The sequence below is a fragment of the Anabrus simplex genome, chromosome 6 (assembly GCF_040414725.1).
Source record: "Anabrus simplex isolate iqAnaSimp1 chromosome 6, ASM4041472v1, whole genome shotgun sequence".
NCBI lineage: Eukaryota > Metazoa > Arthropoda > Insecta > Orthoptera > Tettigoniidae > Anabrus > Anabrus simplex.
Window position 1 is genome coordinate 145,911,974 of NC_090270.1, and position 19,958 is coordinate 145,931,931.

At 39.7% G+C, this 19,958-nt stretch overlaps 1 protein-coding gene across 3 annotated transcripts in view; it reads right to left on the reverse strand.

Annotated features, from left to right (window-relative positions):
• Positions 1 to 19,958, reverse strand: part of LOC136876215 (claudin domain-containing protein 1) — a 254,354-nt gene that overhangs the window by 115,707 nt on the left and 118,689 nt on the right. Inside the window, exon 1 of one of the 3 annotated variants that reach the window (XM_067149977.2) lies at positions 17,999 to 18,109. The exons of the other annotated variants lie outside the window; for them this stretch is intronic. The gene's annotated coding sequence lies outside the window, so the exon portion shown is untranslated. Of the gene's footprint in view, positions 1 to 17,998; positions 18,110 to 19,958 lie in introns of those variants that run through there. 3 annotated transcript variants of the gene reach the window in all.

Sequence of the window (19,958 nt, forward strand, 5' to 3'; positions counted from 1 at the left end):
CGGCATCAGTACATCAACTGAAGGGGAAGAAATAGTTGGAAGCTTCAAATAAAGGCATCGTAAAATTTAGGGCCATGAAAGACGGAAAATATGAAACTATTAATTTAAAAAAATTTTAAAAGATGCAACTGTAATAGAGAACGAAAAATAACCACTCATACTCCATGACGTTGTTCAACAATCATCAACTGTTTCAAGAAACTATCCTAAAAGTTGGCAACTCTAAAAAGTACTCAACTGTCCACCATTTCAAACATCTTTCCTATCATCACTGTATTCGAAATAATAATAATAATAATAATAATAATAATAATAATAATAATAATAATAATAATAGAGCGATTTAGATTTCAACAACCATCGGTCTCAACAGATGTCTGATTTTGGCCTAAATTTCACAATGATAGTAATTCTCATGATCCCGATGTGTTTGGATTCGATCCAATAACCTTAAGCACAGTAGACGAACGCTGAAATTAGTTTCCCAACCAGGTTCTTCCTGAAAGGACTGCTACAATGAATAATTACTAGAAAAGGAAAATGGAAAATGTTTGATAACTGTCTGATAAAATATAAGCATACTAATCATTTCCTCTCCGAATCTGTTTTTGCTTGACTTCATACCGTACATTTCTTGATCGATACAGAATTGAGAAAACGTTGCTATAATGATATCTTATACTTTTTTTAAAATGAATTCGATAGTACGGAAGGAGTTTAAGTAAGAGTGATTCAGAGTAATGGTATTCAGGGCACAAACATCTGTAGATGTTGCTGAAAGCTGTTACGCATAGGGTTTCCACACTCGAGAAACATTTATAGGAAAGCTATCTTCGTCTTCGTCTCATACGGCTGTCTCTATAATTATAACATTTGGTAATTCATTTTATAGATCCAACTATCCTCCAGAATAATGAAATACTGTACCTAACAAAGAACATGAACCTCCTCTTACTCTTATCTTACGGCGCTTTAATGAACCTTTACACCTTATCTCCTCTATAAAATGATACTACAACACAATATTAAAAATAAGTACTTTAAGGCAAATTAAGAGTCAGAGTGAGTTGAATTTAGTTTCTGAAAGAAAACAATTATCTAACATTGCACTGCTCCTTGTAACTTGGATTAGGATGAAATGCATACGCGGCAGTGGATACAAGAGAGCTAACAGAGAGCTAATCAATTTCCCCTTGAAATACACGTTCTCCCACGTCTTGCATTTCTTGACGGAAGCCAACGAATACTTGGCTCTACATTATGTGTCATCGATGGCACGCTTCTAGTTTCTGAGAAGCACGTTGCAAGGCCAAGCACTGAATATCAAATTCTTAAAACGTGATCGAAATAGTGCATGAGGACAACCTACATTATTTCTGAGTTTTCATCCATAAGAACGAAGTCAAGAGCCAAAGTTTGAAGCAAATACGCTATGCAGTGAAGACAACAAACTTAATTCTACGACGAACAGATGGAATGATTATTTTTACAACATGTTATACTGTAATATTTGAATGCAAAATTATAAGGATTGATGTTCATGCGATTCTTATAGGGGTGTAAGCAGAATATTTGAAGGACCAGGGGGAAGATCAGGGAAGACAACTTTTTGTCGTAATAGAGCTAACGGCGATATACCGGGCATCGGAGCAATCATATTTTAGTTTACTACATTTCTGACTTCAGTTATTCGAAGCATGTGATTTTGTAACTTATTTGTCCATGTAGTAATAGTTTTAAAATGCTTTTTTTCTGAGTTCTGAAGGAAGCTGACTTACCTGTTTTCTTCCCCAACTTCATTTATCAATGAATACGATTTACCAGTATAATTTCAAGATATAAAGGAACTTCCAAGCGACAAGGAAATGCGGATTATGGCTATAATAATAATAATAATAATAATAATAATAATAATAATAATAATAATAATAATAATAAACCAAACCCCATGGCACTACAGCCTTTGAAGGGCCTTGGCCTACCAAGCGACCGCTGCTCAGCCCGAAGGCCTGCAGATTACGAGGTGTCGTGTTGTCAGCACGACGAATCCTCTCGGCCGTTATTCTTAGCTTTTTAGACCGGGGCAACTATCTCACCGTGAGATAGCTCCTCAATTCTAATCACGTAGGCTGAGTGGACCTCGAACCAGCCCTCAGGTCCAGGTAAAAATCCCTGACCTGGCTGGGAATCGAACCCGGGGCCTCCGGGTGAGAGGCAGGCACGCTACCCCTACACCACGGGGCCGGCAATAATAATAATAATAATAATAATAATAATAATAATACGTTTACCCTAAGGACGTCTTAATTTTTTGATTTAGATTTCAAATCACATAGCTAGCCACTCTCGTAAAAATGTCAGTACAGTGTGGTCTTTAACAACGTACAATTCGATGCAGTAACGTTATTGCGCTTGTAATTTAGCGAAACAACATTTTTTCTGTAAACCGTAGACAGATACTTAAGCAATCATTGAGCGATAATAAACTTCCATAATGTGAAAAAGAAAGAAAGAAAGAAAGAAAGAGAGAAAGAAAGAATACATGAATAAAATATGTATTGTTGTGTGTTCGGTCAATAATGTCAGTGAGTGAACTACGCGTATTGAAGACGCTCCAATCTTGAAATTAAATCCTGAGTAACTACTGTCTCTTAGGCTTTTCTACTCTTGAACTGCGTCCAGTGATCGTCGCTGCCACAAACGCGGATTGAATGTAAAAAGCTTGAGACATTCTGTAACAGTCGTGTGTGTGTGTGTGATTAGGAGCCAAGACTTGGATGGCTGTGACCTATATACAGAGAGTAAAATCCTGGCATTCGTGTGAATTTAAAATGTGAAACCACGGGAAAAAACAGATTTTTGAATCGTCGAAAATGGGATTGGACTGACATCTCTACAGAACTCTCACTGGCCTGTCATCAAGGCGGCCAGGGTTCGAATCCCACCTTGTGGTGTTTTTGAAATTAAAATCCACGTTCCTGTGTTTTGCACTCAACGTAAAAATCTGCAGGTCCCGTAGCTAATCTATATATCAACAGAGTCACGTAAAACTACAGGCTTGCTTGCTTTTTTTTTCCTCTCTACTGAACTACTGTACGAGGCTACGTGCACGCCGTTTCAGTACCGCAAAGCAGCCTACATCTGTGGCAGTACCCGAGCAAAGGTTCTACTGCCAACACAAAGACCAACACACTGAGTACGTCACGGTGTTTTACTTCCCTCGTGCTCAGTAACAGCCTTCCATCCAAACGTCCGAGTCTCGAATCCTATTTGGGTTGGAAATTTTACCTAAAACATCAGGTGGTGTCTCAGGAAGAGCATCCCACCTTAAAATCCCTGGCGAAAGCTAAAAATGACTCAGAGTGGCTCTAGCAACTTTACAAATAACTGGGATAAGCCGAAGAAATTGATGCAAGTCGTAACTCTTAGTTTATAAATAAAATATACTGAATCTACAAAGCTTGTGTCCCGTGCAGGAACAAAGCACAGCGCGAAGTAAAAATGTTTGGCCTTTACGCGACTCACCGAGCTCGATAGCTGCAGTCGCTTAAGTGCGGCCAGTATCCACTAATCCGGCGATAGTGGGTTCGAGCCCCACTGTCGGCAGCCCTGAAGATGGATTTCCGTGGTTTCCCATTTTCACACCAGGCAAATGCCAGGGCTATACCTCAATTAAGGCCACGGCCGCTTCCTTCCACTTCGTAGGCCCTTCCCATCCCATCGTCGCCATGAGACGTATCTATGTCGGTGCGATGTAAAGCAAGAAAATAAAATACGTGACTCGGCATCATGACCATAGCAATGAGACAGTTTTAGCGTGCATCCTGAAGTTGACTACATACTATCCTGATCAACTGCACTGAATTTTTCTCTTCCCATGCTTCCCTGTTATTTACAAGGAAATTATGGTTACCGTGATTCTAAATTCCATAGTAAAAGATACGGTACGTTTACTTCTGTATAAATCTGATCTACAGTGCTTGTAAACTACCAGATAAAAAATACTGCATTTAGGTTATCCGTAGTGAGACGATCAAAGCTACTTTTCAATTTATCAGGATGTGGAGTGCAGTTGTGGTCAATCGGCCAAAAGGAATAGAAGATGAGGTAAGCAGGCCAGCGGCAATGTCTGAACGTGCAGGTTCGACTTTCATTGTGTTCAAGATATGCGGAAGTTAAAATGCCATGAGAAAAAAGGTCTGAGAGTTAACTGATTTTCTGATGTGATTAGGTTTAATAGCCAAAATCTGTGGCAGCTGACTGGCTTTTATGCGTAAAAAGACAACTTATTTGCTGATAAGCAACTCTCAGAGCAAGATCTTACTGAAGGAGTGTGATACTTCTGTGAAAAAGGTTACTACTTTCTTATGAAGGCGGTCAAGGTAAATCATGCGAATTTGTTTTTTTAATCTCTGTTTGGTAATCAACATAAGCTCTTGATTCGGAGAAACTGGAAAATTCCTCAAATTATATAGATCCTTCTGCAATAAACTCTTCGATACAGGGCATCATGTGGACTATCGGACGCATGACTAAGATCCGCTGGAAGGGGTTCAGTAAGATCGGCCACCTCTTTCAGTGGAACGGATGTGGGACACACTCCTGGAGCGCGCAAAGGATTTGAGTCATATAAGTCTGATTTAATTTGTGTTACAATGAATCGTAGCTAAGATAAGACTGTCTGTCCTTTAAAAAAATAGACCGGCAGACTAATACGGAACTTATGTTACTGTTGATACTAGTAGTTTAATAATTATTACTACAATAAATCAAGCAAGCTAGTAGTTTCAAGCAATATAATATCGTGATTACAACAATGGAACCTTCAGGTTTTTTTTTATTTTACACAAGACCCAATCAGAAAGATATGATTTAATTAAAAATTCCCATACGCATTAGCTGGAATTCGAACAGCGCCACTTTTCCTTCTTCCTATTGTTATTACTATTACTTTAGTTTTCTGGCGAGACATTGTGGTTATAGTGCACTATGCTCGCACAGGTTAAAACGAACGAGTTTCTTTCATTTCACCTGGCCTCAGTCTGATCGTTTGATTTGACAGTACGAAAGTGACTGAGATATGAGCAATACCACACACGCATCAAAAAAGTTTTGTCTCACCCCTGTGTGTTATTTAACTATGTCTTCACCTGTCCTATGTAGTCTAGAAAGATGACCTTTAGGGTGTTAGTAAACATGCAACTAAACTTATCCCAACCCACAGGGAGAATGCCACGCTCAAGAGGGAAGCAGTGTTTCAGTTGAAGTTGTAGTTGTGGAAGCATTAGAGATGTGTTCTAAGCAGTGTCGTGAGAGACATGCAGTGTCGACATGTGGCGTGTGTGCATAATTACGTTATGTTAAGGAGGAGGGCAGTTGCACAACGAATGGGCTGCAATCGAAGTGATGTGGTAAAAATGAAATAGCGTATGGCATTTAGTGCCGGGAATGTCCGAAGACAAGTTCGGTTCGCCAGATACAGGTATTTTGATTTGACGCCCGTTGGCGACCCGCGCGTCGTGATGAGTATGGCATGATGATGAAGACGACACATACACCTAGCTCCCGTTCCAGCGAAATTAACCAATCATGGTTAAAATTCCGACCCTGCCGGGAATCGAACCCGGAACCCCCGTGGCCAAAGGCCAGCACGCTAACAATTTAGCCTTGGAGCCGGACAGTGATGTGGTTGAAACATGGAAGCGGTACAGGGAGACAGGAACTGTTGGAGACATACCTCGCACAAATCATCCCAGGGCTTCGACTGCATTTTGTGACTTACCGGTATTTTGAAATATCGGCTCGGAGGAATCCTGAACGTAAAGCCACCATGGTGAATAATGATATTCGGGCAGCCATCGGTTGCCGTTTTTCAACTCAAACTGCGAGAAACAGGTTACATCAGACAACTTCACTTTCGACGCTGTAAGATACAGGGACGTCCTCCGACCCATAGTGACACCATATCGCCAGCATTCTGGAGGAGAATTTGTCTTTATGGATGATAATGCGCGCCGTTTCTTTCTTCTATTCTTTTCGTGACTACCTTCGTTATCATGATATTGCTGGACTACAGTGACCGCCATGTTATACGGACATGAACCCCATCGAACATGTCTGGGATAAATCAACGAAGAATGTTTATGGACGTCACAACCCACCAACCACTCTGCAAGATCTACACTGAATTGCCATTGAGAGGGAGAATTTGGATCGACATTACCTTGATGACTAGTGGACAGTGCACTAAGACAAATGCAGGTATGTATCAGTGCTAGGGTATTAAAGGCACTGGTGTGTGCAGTATTCAGTAATTCAAACTGAGAAAGCAAAGCTTTATTGCTGTAGAGGCTCATTTGTTGTTTTGCTGGGACGTAAATAACGCTGATATGGTACTTCTGTATGTGTCCCTTTCGTTTTTTTTAATTTTATTTTTTTATGAAGAGTAACGCCATTCCTTATGAAGCTAGTCCCTGTTATAGATGGTGTGTAATGTTGCTCGTAGGGTCAGCAGGGGCGGACATTTAGGTGAGCTTAGGAGACATGTGTAATGGACCCTTCTAGCTCAGCGAGAAATGGAACGGTATAGACTAGAACACTCATTCCCCAACTACGCCTCTTTAGTGACACCTAGGCTGTCTGTCACAGATGATGGTGGAGCTATTGGGATCCAATCAGCTTTCAGGCTGAAGACTGTGGTCTACCATTGTACCAAACTGCGTAAATACATGTGTGCCGACTGCTATATAACTTGCAAATTCTTTTAAATCCTTATTTTTTATTCGAGAGAGCAGAGCAAGGCATTATCCAAGGTAGGGTCGGTCCACATGACGTCGAATGATCAGCGTTTTATATATACACTTTACAACAGAATATAATAGAATGCTCCCGTTATTTATTGCAATCCCAAATGTATTCTGATACATGCATTATTTTCCTTATTACTAGAGTATTTATTTATTACTACATTAAATATTAGAATCAAACTTGTTAACTACCGAGCTCGATAGCTGCAGTCGCTTAAGGGCGGCCAGTATCCAGTATTCGGGATATAGTAGGTTCGAACCCCACTGTCGGCAGCCCTGAAAATGGTTTTCCGTGGTTTCCCATTTTCACACCAGGCAAATGCTGGGGCTGTACCTTAATTAAGGCCACGGCCGCTTTCTTCCCACTCCTGGCCGTTTCCTGTCCCATCGTCGCCGTAAGACATATCTGTGTCGGTGCAACGTAAAGAAAAAAACAACGTAATAACTATTTCCACCCAATTTGTAAAATTCCAGTTTAAAAAAAATGTATTTCATTTATTTTTGTCCTAGACGTTAACACATATACAATTTAGAGTCCACACAAAGTTTCTGGTTGGTAATATTGTATTTTGGAAGGTTCTTCCTTACCGGCAATATGAAAGCTGGACACGATCGAATGCTCTTTCCGTACGCTCGGTTTATAAAGATAATTACAGTATTTCAACTGTGGGTGTTCTGATCCAGTGTCTAGGTCATCATGCTTTAGTAGTTCCATTGCTACTCTGTTTAATAATAGTGGATGGATTTCAAACGCTGATGGACAGTTTAGAAAATTATGTTTAACCACTTGTTCGCCGACAAACTGCCGTGAAATAATCAGTCAGGATGGTGTAGATCAATTTAACGGTTGACTTATATCCGTTCAATTTCGGTTCATTAGTCTGCAGTACTTTTGAAGAAGTAGGCATTTTCATTATAAGTCATTGGTTCAATTCCATTAAAAAAGGAAGAATTTTTAATGCTCTCTCGCGATCATTGTAAAATCGTGAAGAGGGAAATTAATTTGTTATGGAACAGGGCCTACTTTTAAATGCTGAACATCTAACGTATTTAAAAAGAGAGCGAAAGGTCAAGAAAAAGGAATATTCAAGAGAGTCAGAGAAAAACTATGAAACCTGGAATATATTATTTTACCTATGATTTTGTGTCCTTTCAATGTGCGTGATCAAAGGCATAGCCAACATGTATGGAGTACTTCATCTAAAATAGCTGATGACTTAAGCGAGGAGTGAGGTCTCGAATCATTAATAAATGGTGTGAAACTTTTCATACTTTATCTGTCTATACATGTATATATCATCATCATCATCATCATCATCTAGTTGGTGATGAAATGAAATGGCGTACGGCTTTTAGCGCCGGGAGTGTCCGAGGATATGTTCGGCTCGCCAGGTGCACGTCTTTTGATTTGACACCCGTAGGCGACCTGCGCGTCGTGATGAGAATGAAATGATGAAGACGCCACATACATCCAGTCCCCACGCCAGCGAAATTAACCAATGATGGTTAAATTTCCCGAACTGCCGGGAATCGAACCCGGGCCCCCTGTGACCAAAAGGCCAACACGCTAACCATTTAGCCATGGAGCCGGACTCTAGTTGTTGATGAGGGAGTAACACTCTTAAGTTCATTTATACATACGCCTCAGACTATTCACACAATAACAGAGGTATTCATTTTGCAGAATGTTAAAATTGGGACCTGGAAGTGAAACATGACTTCAGCCAGTTCCGTTCACTAAGGCACAGTTATTAAACAGTGACAATGGTAGTTCATATAGCCATACAAGACACTTGGCAATGCACGAGGTAACGGAACACATTCCATCCCGCGTTCCGGTCGGCTTCCTATTACCTTGACTGCATATTTATTATCACAACCATGCAACATTCCCATTTCCTTCCTCTTACACCTCGCCAAAGTTAAAAAATAAATACTGTAAAATAAAATAACATATAATATAATAAAATAAAATAAAATAGGCCTATATCTGAAAAATTGCTGAAGTATTCCAGATGGAGGAGTATTTAAGAATGGCGAAGAGCACTTTCTAACATGTACAACATGCATTAAAATTAAAAGACCGTCCGTCAGGGTGCAAATTATTCACAATAGTTAATCCAATCAATATTATTATTAATAATAATAATAATAATAATAATAATAATAATAATAATAATAATCCGTGTACTGGAAGAATTCAAAGTAGACAGGAAAACAAGAGAATTAATCATGCAAACACTAACAGGCACCACTTCAAAGTTTAATTTCTTACGGGAATTCTCTGAACCATTTGATGTTACGACAGGAGTCCGAGAAGGACGTGGGTTGTCCCCTCTATTGTTTAGTCTTGTTTTGGAAAAGTGATTAGGACTTGGGAAAAAGAAGTTAAAGGAATAACCCTTGGTAGACTACGTGAAAAAATTCATTTACGGTGTTTGGCCTTCTCTGATGACTTAGCAGTCTTGTCCAATAGAACAAACAGGAAGCGACTGCATTCATTGAATGACTCCATGAAATTGCATCCAGAACAGGACCCCAGATCTCATACCAGAAAACCTACTACATGGAAGGATCTCTTCGGTACCTAGATGGACAACCAGTGAAAACCCAATTTTGCAAAATATCCCCACGTGTATACATTCGAATATCTGAGAGAAGTCATCCAACCTTCAGGACTGAATCGTGTTGCAAACAAAGAAAGGATCTCTAAACTACGAAGAGCATACAGACTCACTTGGAACAGATATACAGTAGTTTAAAAAATCCTTATTCCGAAATGCAAAATTAAGACATTACAACACTGTAATCAAGCCTGAAGCACTATACGCATCGGAACACTGATATCTGGAGGCAGATCATTGATAAGGTAATCATATGACGTGCACCAACATTCAGAGAAAATCTGAAGATAAATTCAGGAAAAGATGTTAGAAATTTTACGGACATATTCTGACGGTGCGTAATCAGAGAGTGACCAAAATAATATTTTTTTTGCTACTGGCTTTACGTCGCACCGACACAGATAGGTCTTATGGCGACGATGATACAGGAAAGGCTTAGGAGTTGGAAGGAAGCGGCCGTGGCCTTAATTAAGGTACAGCCCCAGCATTTGCCCGGTGTGAAAATGGGAAACCATGGAAAACCATCTTCACAGCTGCCGACAGTGGGATTCGAACCCACTATCTCCCGGACGCAAGCTCACAGCCGCGCGCCTCTAACCGCATGACCAACTTTCCCGGTGAAAAGAATTCTAAACCTTACCTTATCAATGAAAGTAAAAACCAACTGGCTGCTCGAAGTTAAAGATCTTCAGGAAATATGCATTAAAGATGAAATTATATTAGACAGATCTAAGTCCAGAAAGTCTGACAATCACCGCTCTGCAGACCACCCGACCACTATACCCAACAAAACCTGATCAGAAGATCGCAAGAAAAGCCACAGCGAGAAGATTTTAGGAGACGGAAAAGGCAACGAAATCAGCTAAATAAGTTCAATAAGTCTGATGTAACGAATAATAATAATAATAATAATAATAATAATAATAATAATAACAACAACATACTGTTCCTTTAAATGCTTGAAATTAAGACACACTACTGTGCTGGAATTTTTCCTGAAAGGTGTTCATTAACGTGTCATTGAGTGTACTTTGTGGTCCGCACCATTTTAGTAATCTCAAATGCCAACGGGGCAGGCGACATAGTGTGTGCACCTTTCTCTTATCCAGAAGCCCTGGATTCGATCCCTGACCAGTCCGAGGGTTTTTAATTCCAGACTGAAGGCGGGAACGGGGTTCTCTCAGCCTTATGAGTCCAACTGAGGAGCTGTTTATACGAGGCAGCGGACTCTGTCACTGAAGCCAAACAATGCAGCTCTCGTGGACAGTCGAGATTTTCTTCTGATGTCGCAAGCAAAGTTCTCTGCGAAACGTAAAGAATTTCGCCTGATTTTATTGACACGGCATAAGCCCAAAAGTCTATACAGTATCATGTCAATAGAATAATGATTAATTTCTATAACATTCTTTCTGAAATAATTTTGTTGATCGGAGGTCATGGGTTTTCTATAGGCTCTTACCCGTTTGTTAATAATATATTCGGATATTTTTCTTAAGTATGCCAAAATTTGTCAATGTTCAGTCACAAAACCTTCAATATATGTCCAACCCTTGTCCCTACGGGGTCTGGTATGAAGCGAGAGTAACCTTCGTAACGAGTTTTTACGACGTGATGCCCTCCTGACGTCATCCTCATCAGGGGCCGTGAAATATGATATGAGGAAGGGAGGGGTGAAACACTGTGCTGGCACATAGCCTACTCCTGTCGAATAACACCAAAGGGCCTGCTGAAGGCTTAATGTCTCCATCCGACGGACGAATCACCAACTGTGTCTTATATCCTCACTCCATATGAACACTGCGGAGAGGTTTGGAATTTTATCGAGGCTTTTGGCATGCAATCTAGTGCGCCACCACCTCTCCTACCGTGCCAGCCAACATTCTGATAGTGATCTTATTTGTCCGAGGAACGGGACTCGAACCGGCTTACCACGGTGTCAGACCATATAGACTTGACGCCGTACCGATCATGGTTACCAGGCACCTTATTTTTAAAAATTCTTGTCATATTTTTTCTGATGTTTTATGATAGATCTCTCAGGTAAAAATTAAAGACACCTCATATTTATCTTTGCGTGGCATCTGGACGCCAAGCCTCACCGTGCACAAACCGACTTACGACTGCCAAAATCATACCTTAACTGGGCGCTATCCTGTGAAGACGTCATATACATTACGTCAGCTACTGCGGTCATGTCATGTGCATTCATCCTTCTAGTTTAAAATAATATACAAACCATTCCCGCATATCTAATAATTTTGTGAGTTGTAATTATTTTTTGCGTTACATGAAAAGTGCCACATCAATTTTCTGTCGGATATCCCCGACCCGATTTGAATGAAGTTTCACGTCAGAAATTTGCTTGTGCATTCACTATTAAATATCCTAATAGAATCTTGCAATACCCAGTTATAGTAAGAGAATCATGTAAGGAGAAAGTCAGAAGTAGGCCTACTGAACCGGAAGGGAAGATTAAAATGAGCCATAGCTACAGGCCCTCTCATTTGGCAAACAGATCAGTGACGAAATCATAACTTTCACATCGGACACATACCACAACTAGCAGATGGAGCAGTTGACAATGAACGTGTCTTTAGAATCTGTACAGAAACACACGAATTCATTTTTATCCTTCCTCTTTATTTCAAAAAATAAATTTTAAATACACCTTTTTCCGTTAAGCTGTGAAAATTCTAAGCCTGTTTCCATAGCAGAGGAAGAAATGGCAACAATAAATGGATTAAATAAGGTTACTACTACTACTACTCGTAATAATAATAATAATAATAATAATAATAATAATAATAATAATAATAATAATTTGAGAATTTTACTGCCACCAAGTTTAAGGGGGTGACAGAAATTTAGGATGGAAAAGGACTGCCGAAGAAGTAGAATCGCAGACCGGTACATCACTTACAATGCCAATTGACAGTGCCAGGTTTGGAACCTGCAATCTTGAACATTGGAGGCGAGCAACTTAGGCTACTCAGCCAATGGTGGTGGTTGTTTTTGTTTGGGCCATCGGACCATAAAGTGGTTTGATGCAGCTTTCTATGCCACCCTATCCTGAGCTAACCTTATTACCGGGCGAGTTGGCCATGCGGTTAGGGGCGTGCAGCTGTGAGCTTGCACCCGGGAGAGAGTGGGTTCGAATCCCACTGTCGGCAGCCTTGAAGATGGTTTTCAGTAGTTTCCCATTTTCACACCAGGCAAATGCTGGGGCTGTAACCTTAATTAAGGCCACGGGCGCTTCTTTTCCACTCGTAGCCCTCTCCTATCCCACCGTCGCCGTAAGACCTGTCTGTATTCGGTGCGACGTAAAGCAACTAGCCAAAAAACAACAACAACAAAAACTATCATTTCTGCGTAACTCTTACATCCTAAATCTATCTGTCACATTCATGACTTAGTCTATCTCTACCCTACAAAACTAATTAAACAAGTCCTGGGTGTCCGTAAGATGTGTCCTACCATACTCTCTCTTCTTGTCGTCAAATTTTGCCAAATTGTTCTCCTCTCACTAATTCGATTCAGTGTCTCTTCATTCGTGATTCGATCTACCTATTCCCTAATACCAGATTTAAAGAGCTTCCACTTACTTTATTTATTTATTTATTTCTGACCTAGTTATTGTCCATATTTCACCATATGCCACCCTCCAGACAAAAGTCTTAAAAACAAACATCCAATTCCTACACCGATGTTCGACGTAAGCAAATAATTTGTCTTCCTTACTTACTTTTGCCATCTTTAGTTATTCTACGACCCAAGTACCAATATTCATGTACATCATTTCCTAACCCCGGGATGAGTGGCTCAGACTCAGAGTGAAATTGATTAAAAAAAAAAATGTACCAAGGCCTGTAAGAGAATATCTACACCACCACAGAGTGAGGAAAAGACATTTCTATTAAGTCATCCCTGCTGAGAAATTTATTTGGTCCGTTAATTACAGCAGACTGCAGACTGGTCCCTCACATACAATGGTGTGCAATTTATCGAAGATTACAGATCTCTTCAAATGGTTATGAGCGCATTTAGGAGTTTACAGTAAAGTTGTGAAGGAGATGGCATACTAGTCACTGGTAAGACTCCACTATAGAGTATGATTCTACTGCAAGGGAGCCTAGTCAGGATAACTCGATTCAAAAATAAAAAACCGAAAATTAAGCAGCGCGATTTGTTCTGGGCGATTTTCGACAAAAGAGTAGCGTTACAAAAATGTTGCAAATTTGGGCTGGAAAGACTTGGAAGAAAGGAGACAAGCTGCTCGACTAACTGGTATGTCCCGAGCTGTCAGTGGAGAGATGGCGAGGTATGACATTAGTAGACGAACAAGTTTGAGTGGTGTTTTTAGAAGTAGGAAATATCACAATATGAATATAAATTTGGGATTGAAGAGGAGAAGTTAGGGCAAATTTTCGTTTATAGGAAGAGGAGTCAGGGATTGGAATAATTTTCCAAGGGAGATGTTCAATAAAATTTCCAAATTGTTTGCAATTATTTAAGAAAAGACTAGGTAAACGACACATCGGGGATCTGCCACCTGGGCGACTCACCTAAATGCATAACAGGTGTGATTGATTGTGGATACGAGTTGCTCGAATAAGGGGTATGGCCTGGATTGTCAGCGGAGAGATTGCGTGGGATGATAGACGAATAAACCTGAGCAGAGCTTTTAAATATAGAAAATATCACAATATGAAGATAAAATTAGAATTCAAGGGGACAAACTGGGGCAAATATTCGTTTATAGGAAGAGGAATGAGGGACTGGAATAATTTACCATAGAGATCTTCTTTGAAATCATTTAAGAAAATAGGTAAGCAACTGACAGGGAATCTGCCATCTGGGGGACACCCCTAAATGCAGATTAATAATGACTGATTGATGTTCCCGATTTCATGGGTCTGATCTAGGCCGAGTAGTGTGTTATTGAAGGATGGCGAAAAGTTGTGCCACTGTACAGTATATCATAGTTGGCATGTTAAAGAACACAATTCCGTTTGAATGTTTTGAATAGGCCGCAACTGAGTTAAATGGTTAGTGACTTCCATGTCAGCAACAAAAAGAAGAAAAAGAAGAACTCATTTTGATGTATCCCCAGGCTTTTCGTCAGAGAACTGCGAACAGTCTCTCTCCATCAGACCCTGGCTACTTTCAAGTTGAAGGTGGAGCCCAACCTCGTGAGCTGGCGTCGTGCAGCGCGATAGTCATTTCACTGTTCGTCGTGACTAACATCTCCAGCACAGTGCTATAGAACAGCAGTGGTAAAGGTATACCAGCTACTGCTGTCTTAATGTTAAAAGAACCTCGTTCAAGGCAAAATTTGGCACTCTAAAATCTATAGTAACTGAAGGAACACCATACGAATAATAATAATAATAATAATAATAATAATAATAATAATAATAATAATAATAATAATAATAATAATAATAATAATAATATGTCCTGACTACTTTCGCGGTATTTAGAGCAGCCGAAATTTTAAATCACGTGAGTTCTCTGAAATGCCGATAAATCTATTGACAAGAGGCTAGCTTATATGAACATCTTCAAATACCACCAAACTGAGCCGGTATTGAACCCACTAACTTGGGCTCAGAAGGCCAGAGCTTATACCGTCTGAGCTACTCAGTCCAGCAATTATGTAAGAAAAATATGAAATTAACCAGGTCGAACAAACCAAACAGCCAGCTACAAATTCACTGAAATCAAAAAAGGACACACACACACACACACACACACACACACACACACACACACACACACACTAGTAGATAAAGTTATGTTTTTGCCGATATGGTAGCACTGCAGACCTCATATCCTTAAACTGTGTGTTTTATGAACTTTGCAACTGCTTCATACACCTCTGGTTGCTGCGCGGATAAAATACACTATGTTAAGTGGGAGCTGAATGTAAGTAAAGTTATTACTTTTTTCCGCTGTACATGACAAAAGTATGCCTTTGCTGGCGAGACCTAGTGTTTACAGTGTACTATGTCTTCTGATATGTGCTAGATCAATTTTGTTACTTTCATTTATCTCTCTCAGTCTTATCCTTGGCTTTGACAATATGAAAGTGACATGAGCGATGGTAGTAATGCAATTCCTTATGCAGCCAGTCCCTGCTATGAATGGTGTGACATGTTGCTGATAGGGTCGATTGGTGTATCCATTTCAGTGGGCTTCGCAGAGTGATATGTAGTTGCAACAACGTCTGGCTCAGTGAGGAAAGGAACAATAAATTACCTCACTCTTCATTTCCCTGATAAGCCTCTTCAGTGATGACGGCTAATGGTGTAGCTTTGATGATCCAACCAGCCTTCGGGCTGAGGACTGATCATGTGCATGATAAAAGTTGGCACAAGAAGATGTGATTGAGATTGCTTGGTGGTCACAAGCAACAGTAAGGCAAGTCTAGGTCTCGTATCCGGTAAAGATAGTTCGCAAAACTGTCTTGATTGAAGCTCATGCGAATAATACTGTGCGAATAATACGTAACTGTGACGAGCATTCCACTTGGAGAACCACGGTGATCCCTGTAGTTCCCCACGTCTCCATCAGCAATCGAAATGGGAACCTCTTGTCTACCGCACAAGCGTAGTGATTACCAAGTTCGAAACTCCAGTCAGCTCTGTGGTTCGAACCCTGACCAACGCATGTGGAATTTTTGAAATAAAGACCTGTCCTGATTCAGATTTAACGTAATTGTTTGCTGTATTATTGTTTATTTTTATGTAATTTACATTTTATTTTACTTCGTTGCCAGACTACTGTGAGCAATAATTGCCACCGGGCTATCTTCCAATTGCAATGTATTTGTTAATAATAATAATAATAATAATAATAATAATAATAATAATAATAATAATAAAAACTGGAGTTTCTGTAGCTATGCTCACGATATCAAGTCACGCAAAAACTACAAGCTTGTTGCTTGGTTGATCGCTCAAATCAGCTCTTGATCAGGAATTTCCCCTATCGATCAGTATCTTCTGTGAAAATCTCCATTGTGTATCAGACCTGGATATTAGATTGATGGGTGGCATATGCCCACCACTGAACAGCTGCTTCTAAAAGTTTCTTTGTTCCTACTGCAATCCAAAATGACTTGTCAGAGTAAGAATTCCTAGTCATCTAGAAACTCTTCATTCGAAACAGAATATTTGTCACGGTATTTAATCACAGATAATAAAACTCCTACTACTTTGACAGTAGTTTTGTATTAAAATAACAGGTATGACAACACAAGTTGCACGTTGAGCAAACTTATGCACTGTATATATACCGTTGTATGCGGCCCTTCCTAACACCAGATGGTTTCCAGGGAGTGGATCACGAATTTGTACTTCCGTACTCACGCTGCTTTTAAACTCCTTTAATGCTCAAACTTCACGCCTAGTGAGATGAGGAAAGGTAAATTTAAGGAAGACAAAATTACAGAGGAAGATCTATACCGAAGATAGATAACCAGTACGCTCGTAAACGTCTTCCTACCTTATCTTGAAGTGAATGTTATTCGCGCTTCACCTGATACACTACATTAACTATACATAATGTATTTCCCCATCATCTCCTGCAGTAATATTAGGGTGACCAACCTTCCCGCATTTTAAAGTATTTGGTAAATGTCCTGTGCGGGACGTTACTTGTCCTGCAATTGTTCCGTTTTCTATCTAAACTAATTTTCGTGTTAATATCATCGGTACGAATTTTCACAATACGCATCTGTCCTGCCATATAGCTTCAACTAAACCGTTGGCAACAGTATGATTTTTGAAAGTGCAAAGAAGCAGTTATAACATCTTTGGAGAAGCGTTCCGGATGTATCTTCCAAATTCCGAGTTACCGTTAGTCCGTGGAATGGCGTGTGCGGCCATTCTGTAGGACGAAGCACATCAACATAAACGTGCTGTATTAACTGGTGTTTTTATTTTTTGTGATTTTTGAAACTGATTCGGGGTCGGATGGTGATGCCTGTACTACTTCATCGCAAATAAGAAAGCCATCATTTAAACACTAGAAGGAAAAATGGGAAAATCAAAGCGTATGTGCATATAATGCAAAGTAGGAAGCCTACACGCCATACTTATCTCCTGGTTGAAGTAACGTCCACAACGCGTTCTGTAAACGTAACTGTTCACTCTCCTAACCTTCTCATTAAAGAAGACGAAAGTTAATACCTGGGGACACATGAATATAAATATAAACTATATGTGGCTTGCCCGCAAATTGCCACGCAAATAGAATCAATTATCATTCCATGGTTTCCCATTTTTCTATGCAATGTTTGGGCGCCAGCGTTACAGTTTTAAACAAAACTATAAAGCCAAATTTATATTTACTAGCATAGATATTTATACTTACATCACAGGAGTAGGATTTTAAATAATTAACCACTAAGTATCGCTTGAGAAAGAAAATTAACGCAATATTAAACAAAATGAATTTATTATACAAAAATGAGATGAATCGGAAAAGTTCCTTAAAGCTTGGAGGGATTTCAGAATTTACGTTACTGAAATTAACTGTTGCTTGCTTTTTCTAATCGAGTCTCACCAACTGCAGCTTCCGTTGAGGTCATCTATATTCCGTTGTTACTCGTTCCCCTCTTCTCATTGTAGAATTGGCTCCATGGACATCCTTCCTTCCTTCCTTCCTTCCTTCCTTCCTTCCTTCCTTCCTTCCTTCTGTGATATGTTTTGGGCTATCTGGACTAGCACTCCCTAATTGCCTAGTCTTTAAATTAGACATTGGCCCTGTACTTGTGAAAATTGATCACCGTTGATCGTAGGAGAAAATTAAGAGTTATGAATTTTTCCATGTTAGCAGAAAATCTCAATCCAACTTAGCTATTCTACTGATACAATACAGACTTGTACAGAATTACGTGGACTTGAACTAAACGTAGCTCTTCGTCCAGAATAATTACTGAATATATCACAAGCAATAAGCTTGTTTCCTTTCACTCTGATCCGACAACATAACAGCAGCTACGTACTGTGTCGAAGCGACAATACACTTGTACGAAAAATAACTATTATTTGAAGCGACCACTCACTGTCTCAAAAATACAAAAGTAGATGTGGTTCTGGTAGTGTCGTGAGTCGAGGGTTGCTCCGCGCTAGATAATATACGGGCTCTCCCCACTCTTGGTAACAGCTCAATACCAAATCTCAATACAAAGAAGCATCTGATTCGTAGATCGCATAATCATCTCCCTCTCATCACAAGTAACCAGTAGGCGTGGCGATGATGTAGTATCCTATCTTGGTAGCCTTGCACGCGGGTCGCTGTGTAATACCTTTTGTTCATGAGTTAAACCCGTGAGTCATCCAACTTCCCCGCTTCAAGAATAACTTTTCCGTGTACACAAGTATGAGATGAAATGACACCAACTCTGTCTCAACATTGACCATATTTACAGTACATAATGAATTCCTATCCTATATAATATAATAATTTAAATAATAAATGATGTTCTAATATATACAGTATGATTCCAAAAGCCTTATTTACAAATGATTGAAATTAAAATAATATGTCATTATGTATAATTGCCGATGGCGGATAAACTTGATATCAAGTGATATCGCGTAAAAGGATTGTGCACTAAATTAGTATGGCTGGAGAAGCCTGGACGGTTACAACGTTGCAAGAAGACGTTCAATAATTCGAATGGATGAAGGGTCTTCAACCCACAGACTGGAAAAGATATTGTAAGGATGAATGAAATTTATTTTTCTGTGTAATTATTTCAGTAAGAGTACTCTTGGTCAAAAAAGAGGGAAATTAGCAACACAATGCTTTTGAAAATATTAAATTTTTGTCGATTTACATTTACAGCTGAAAATGTACGAGTCCTTCAAAACTGTGTAAAGTCCCCCCCTCCCCTTTTTGGTCTACTAATTCCTTCCTTCAACAGTTTGTTATCAAGTAGTACCTACATCGTCCCGTTTCAGACTGTAAGCGAATGGAACATTGAAACAATATACCTATCATTACAAATGTTAATAATAATAATAATAATAATAATAATAATAATAATAATAATAATAATAATAATAATAATAATAATAATAATACTTTCTTAATCTGTTACCCTCCAAGGTTGGTTTTTCCCTCGGACTCCGCGAGGGACCCCACCTCTATATCACCTCAAAGGCAGTATCCTGGAGCGTGAGACATTGGATCGGGGTATAAAACTGGGAAGGAGGACCAGTACCTCGTCCAGGAGACCTCACCTATGCTGAACAGGGCTTTGTAGGGGGAGGGAAGATTGGAAGTGTTTGACAAGGAAGAGGAAGGAAGCGGCGTAGCCTTGAGTTAGGTACCAATCCGACATTTGCTTGGAGGAGAAGTGGGAAACACCACCAACCACTATACCACAGAGGTGGACAACAATAACAGTAATCGTATGGCCACGGCTAACATGTGGAGACATTTCAATTTGACGCCAGCTGGCTGCCTACTCCTCAATTTCGATGTTCCATTTTACTCTAGGCCTACTAGTTGGGAG